Raw genomic sequence first — 5998 nt, forward strand, 5'->3', positions numbered from 1 at the left:
GAACCATGAAATATCTAAATGGTCCACATGGTGGATGAATTGGTCCACATATATCACCTTGAATTCTTTCAAGAAACATTGGTGATTCTTTCTCAACCTTAAGTGGTGAGGGTCTAGTTATCAATTTTCCAAGAGAGCAAGATGTACATGGAACCATTGTATCATGATGGATTTTTCTATCCTTTAGTGGATGTCCATGAGTACATTCAATAATCCTTTTCATCATTGTTGATCCTGGATGGCCTAATCTGTTATGCCATAAACTGAATACACCAGGATCAATATATTTTTCGTTAACTACCATATGTATTTCTGGTACATTTATATGTGTATAATGTAATCCAGAACTAAGTCTTGGCAGTTTTTCAACCACATGACTCTTGTCAGTGATACTTAAATATTTCTCATTTTCTGTTGTCACTGACTGATAATCATACCCGTTAAGGTATATGTCGGAGAAACTCAATAAATTTCTGCTTGACTTGGGAGAAAATAAGGCATCATTTATTAAAAATTTTGTACCATTTGGTAGTATGAAATTTGCCTTTCCTATCCCTTTTATCAAGTTAGCAGGTCCTGATATTGTATGTATAGTTCCTTCCGTTGGTTTTAGATCAATAAAATATTTCTCGGATTTAAGTATAGTGTGTGTAGTTCCACTGTCTGCTATACAGAGATCTCCACCACTTGATTGATGTTGTATTCCAGCAAAATTCATATTGAACTTCATATATAAGAAATAAATAGTGAGTACATTAATATTACACAATATTTTAAACGCAAATAGATAGTACTGAAACATTTAGCAAACATAATGACAAAGACAGACGATATTAAATCGTTTATTTTTCAAAAGACACACAACTTAAACATTCAAGAAATCTTCATATAAATCAGATGGTTTCTCAGTGACTGTTGGATCAATATTATCCACAAAATTTACTTCCTTTTCTTTATCTTTCAGCGAATCCTGATACATCTTAACAAGATGTTTAGATGTTCGGCAAGTATTAGCCCAGTGGCCCATTCTACCACATCTGTAGCAAGATTCTTCAGAATTTTTAGAAGAATTTTCTTCAACATCTTGTTTAATGGGCTTGTTTTGTGGTTGATATTTATATTTTCGTGGATTACTATTTCTTTGACCATCACGGCCACGACCACGACCACGTCCACGCCCATTACCATTACCATAAGGATGGTTTCTACCATAGTTATGGCTTTTGGCATGATGATGGTGATGGTTATTATAACCACGACCTTGCCCGCGTCCTTGTCCCTGTTTATAATTATTTGCAGTATTTGCTTCAGGGATTGCAAGTGTACCAGTAGGACGGGATTGCTGATTTTTCATTAATAGCTCATCATTTTGCTCTGCAACTAAGAGATATGAATTAAGTTCAGGATATGTTTTGAACTTTAGCATTCTCAAATTTCTTTGCACTGTGATGTTTGCAGCATTCATTGTGGAGAAAGTTTTCTCCATCATGTCTGCATCACTAATTTCATGTCCACAGAATTTAAGTTGTGAACATGTATTATACAGAGCTGAGCTGTATTCATTTACTTTCTTAAAGTCTTGGAACCTTAATGTTCTCCATTGTTCCATTGCAGCTGGAAGTAAAATTTCTCTTTGATTATTGAATCTGCTTTTGAGACCTTCCCATAAAACATGGGGATCTTCTACAGTCACATAATTATTTTGTAAGCATTCATCAATATGTTGATGAATAAAGCAACATGCCGTAGCTTGTTCTTTTTCAGAACAAGTGTTGTTTTCATTTATGGTTTCAAGAATGCCCATTGATTTAAGATGCATTTTTACTTTTATAACCCATGGCATGTAGTTGTTTCCAGTTGATTCTAAAGGAGTAAATTTAAGCTTTTCCAGATTCGACATTTTCTATTATCAAAAATTAAAACAAACATCATGATAAATTAGAGTCAATTTATATTCATAAGTATATAAACATTAAACATAAATTTAATATAACATAAATGATAAGTAGGTGACAGTGTCGACCATGTGTAAGCAATCATAAATAAATGTTATATAACAAAAATATAAATATTAGTAAACATAAATGAAAATTTGGCGACAGTGTCGACCATATATTTTTTCAGGTGGTATAACCGACCTATATCATTCTGGTGGTATAACCGACCATATATCATTTTGGTGGTATAACCGACCATATATCATTTTGGTGGCAGAGCCAACCATATTTAGTATTAAGATTATCGTGCTGATAACGTGTTATAATTCAGTAGGCTTATAACTACCTTTAGTGGTTTGATTCTTGATGTTATAATTCAGTAGGCTTATAACTACCTTTAGTGATTTGATTCTTGATTTAGAATACTAATAATGAAGTGTAAGAACAAAGATGATAATGGATAGAAAGAAAGAAACACTTTGTAAGTGTGAGAAATGGTGCAAGTTTAATGCTTGCATTCATGAGTATTTATAGCCTAAAATCTCAATATAAAAATACATACTTTGTGTACCAAAATTGACTATATGTATACACCAAAATTGACTATCCATATCTATATTATTATTATTATTATAACATATATATATATATATATATATATATATATATATATATATACTAGATTTAAGAGCCCGTGCGCTGCACGGCAGCTCTATATTATAGTACTCGAAAACAAATTTGTTAGTATTGGTACCGATAACCTGTATGATACAATTACAATGACGAAACCCTTCATTATTGATTGTATTTGTATTGAAATCAAATGTATTGAAAATATCGGTATTGTAAACGCTATAAATGAATACAATTAAAATGCAACAATGAATTGTTTATAATCATCAAAACCAAATGCACTTGAATGTTGTTAGAGCAGGTCGCTGCTCGCTGCTCACATTATTTTAAGTCTGCATATTGAGCTCAAAACCAATCGGATACACCTGCAAAAATGTTAGATACTCATGAATACAAAATGGACGAAATATGAAAACAATACACTTAGAAGCTCACCAGCCGTAAACGGATTTCTCTACTTGGCTTAGAGCCTGCGCTAGGCACATTCGTTAATTAAATAGTACTTAGAGAATGTAAAATGCTGTTAAATTTGAATAGTACAATTACAAATGAATATGAAAATGAGTATCTAACAAATAAACACTATAAATGAATATGAAAATGAGCAGGGGCGGATGTTTGAGTAGACGGGGCGGGGCACCCGCCCCAGCTGGAGTTAAAAAAAAAAAAAATTTAATAAAAAATTAGGTTTTTTTTAGTATTCGCCCCAGCTGTCATTGAAAAATGTAATAAATTTTTGCAGCCGCCCGAAAAATGTAATAAAATTTTTGCAGCCACCTCATATGTGGTCGGGTTCAAGTTCCGCCACTAAAAATGAGTATCTAACAAATAACAGAATATTGTATGAGGAATGAAGGAACTTCGGACTGATTTTTGGTGGGTTTGTAAGAGACATTAAACTCGTGAAGCTCTATATGTCCCCCTTCAACTATATTAATCTAACCAAAATATCCCATCTGTCCATGTTTCTGACATCATAACCTATAAGAAGTGGAGCCTGTACATTCAAGAAAATGTAATTGATTTTTGTTGCATTGAAAGGAAATAAGAGCAAGCACCACCCTCATTAAAGCACATATGCTAAAACGTTATCGATATTCCAAATAGCTCACGCCTCGATTACCAACTTCCGACATATTCGGATATACAAGAAAGTCAAAATGATTTAAAGTACTCCAATATAATAGATTGGCGCATGACGCTTTATATATGTTTCAATAAATCCATTTCCACCATTCCATCCACCACCCGGTCCTGCATAGGCTGCCCATTTGCCTGTTTTGACCCTTACCCAACCCATAGGTAAACCATCTTTTGATTAAGATAATTCTAATAACTTTTTACCCAAATCGTTTTTCATTAACTAATAATAATTTCAAATAGAACTCTTTATACCTCATGGAATCAAGGTTGAGCCGATCCCCTTAAAGCCAACATATTTTTGTTGACTTATTTGAGATATGACAAACCTAATAAGTAAATAGTCAAAGGGCTACCTGATCATACAACTGAATATAATCTTGTTGCATAAACAGGGTTGGCAACAACATAAGTGGGTTGATTTGGCAATAAATATTTTACCTTTGATATCTTTTTGGTTGGGAGGTAGTTAGGAGACTTTACATTGTTGTAATATCTGCAATCATACATCGACTGCTTTCCCATGCCATTTGGCCCCACAAACTTGGTATGCAGATATGGATAGGTAACTTACAAACATCTTTAGAAAAACACCCACAAATCATCTATAGAAAAAAATCGCCATATCCTGAATCAAACTCTTGTTGAAGACAACTATATACATGTACAAAGTAATAATATACCTATAAGATAGATTGTTCAATTCCACAACTTGTTTTGCCCGATTCAAAAAATTTTATAGATTGTTTCTTGTCCAAATTGACACTTCTAGGAGATTCTTCAACTGACTAAAAAATAACATGTAAAAGTAAATCAACCAATCATTAAAAATCAGCAAAGTTCCAGAATAGTCATTCACTGAATGCTAGTACCTTTTCAAAATAACGGGTCAAAGTGAGTAAAGTTTGTGAGTTGTAATTGATCAATCCCACTTAGACAAATGGATTTAATGAGAAGCAGTATGTTATCAATCTTTCATGTGTGGCAAATTTAAATTCACATACTAAGTTGCTGACATTTACACAATTCAAATTGCAGTAGTATAAGGTTATTAAAAACCCATTCATAAAAAAAATCAAATTTGGGTAAATCAACAAACTGATCGATTATTTCATTGTTAGTAACAAAATTTAGTAAAATTCGAATTCGTGGTCGATATCAATAAACCTTATTACAATCATGATCAACAACTGAGGCAATAGTACCAAACCCAATGAAATTTCTATAACGAATACGGTAAGAGTATTAAAACAGTATTATAAAGCCATAGAAAATCATGATCAATACCTTAGTAAAAGTATTTGTTAACAGTAAACTATTATAATGCAAATGTGAATACTAATTTTTAACTATACTTTAAAACTAATGCCACAAGCAAATTACAAGAATGAACAACAAAGATTGAATCATAAGTCACGAACACTTTTCACAGTATAACGAAGTGAAGTTAAATTTATTTTGTATGCAAATGAACCTATAGCAACCATAAAATCAAACCAAACAATTTTCAAACATAATATGGTAATTTTACGTATTCAGGCGTTTCATCAAACAGGTGGTGTTCAACAAACAAATACTAAATTTAAAACCTAACCTCATATTGATATGTGTATTACAACAATAAAACCTGCTTTTAATCGTTTCAGTTAAAAAAGGAAAAAAATAAATTAAATCAAAGGAACTCACCTTAATCAAGAGAAGATCGCTAAATCACTGTTCTTCATCATCGTTGTTGGACCGTTCCATTATCGAACCCTCGAATTATTTATCCGTTAATCATCATGCCGCTGCCGCCCAGATTCGATTCAATATCTCTTAGTCGTCTCTTAATCGATTGAGGATATGATGAAGATGATTCTGATGATGATGATGATGATGATGATGAAGATGATGATGATTCTGAAGAGCCGTAGGAGTATAGAGAATCTGGATTTGTTCAGCGGTCTTGTGTTTCTAAAATAACGATGTCGGCATGTATGTTAGATAGGTTAATAGGTTAATTAGTGTTAATTAGAATTAACTCTAGGATTAACACATCAGCAAAAGAGATTAAGGGGTGTTTATGAACTGACACGTCAGATTTAATTTCACGATTTATAGTATGTAATATATATATATATATATATATATATATATATATATATAGAGAGAGAGAGAATCATTGCATTCGAATTTAAATGTTTGAAGCAAATCCGTTTACAAGGTATAACGACCATGAAAGTTCAAACACTTCCTTGACAATTATATGTGAATGTGGAGTCATAAGTTTCGTGTTGTGAAGCATTCGA

General features: G+C 32.4%; 1 long non-coding RNA gene across 1 annotated transcript; it reads right to left on the reverse strand.

Moving 5' to 3' along the window:
* Positions 1–2733: 2733 nt before the first annotated feature.
* LOC139896049 (uncharacterized) lies at positions 2734–5681 on the reverse strand. The gene is made up of 3 exons (XR_011776118.1): positions 5397–5681; positions 4394–4498; positions 2734–4315 (listed from the first exon to the last, which is right to left on the reverse strand). It is a non-coding gene; the product is annotated as an uncharacterized lncRNA (long non-coding RNA).
* Positions 5682–5998: the final 317 nt, after the last annotated feature.

This window comes from Rutidosis leptorrhynchoides, chromosome 3 (assembly GCF_046630445.1).
Source record: "Rutidosis leptorrhynchoides isolate AG116_Rl617_1_P2 chromosome 3, CSIRO_AGI_Rlap_v1, whole genome shotgun sequence".
NCBI classification, from domain to species: Eukaryota; Viridiplantae; Streptophyta; class Magnoliopsida; order Asterales; family Asteraceae; genus Rutidosis; species Rutidosis leptorrhynchoides.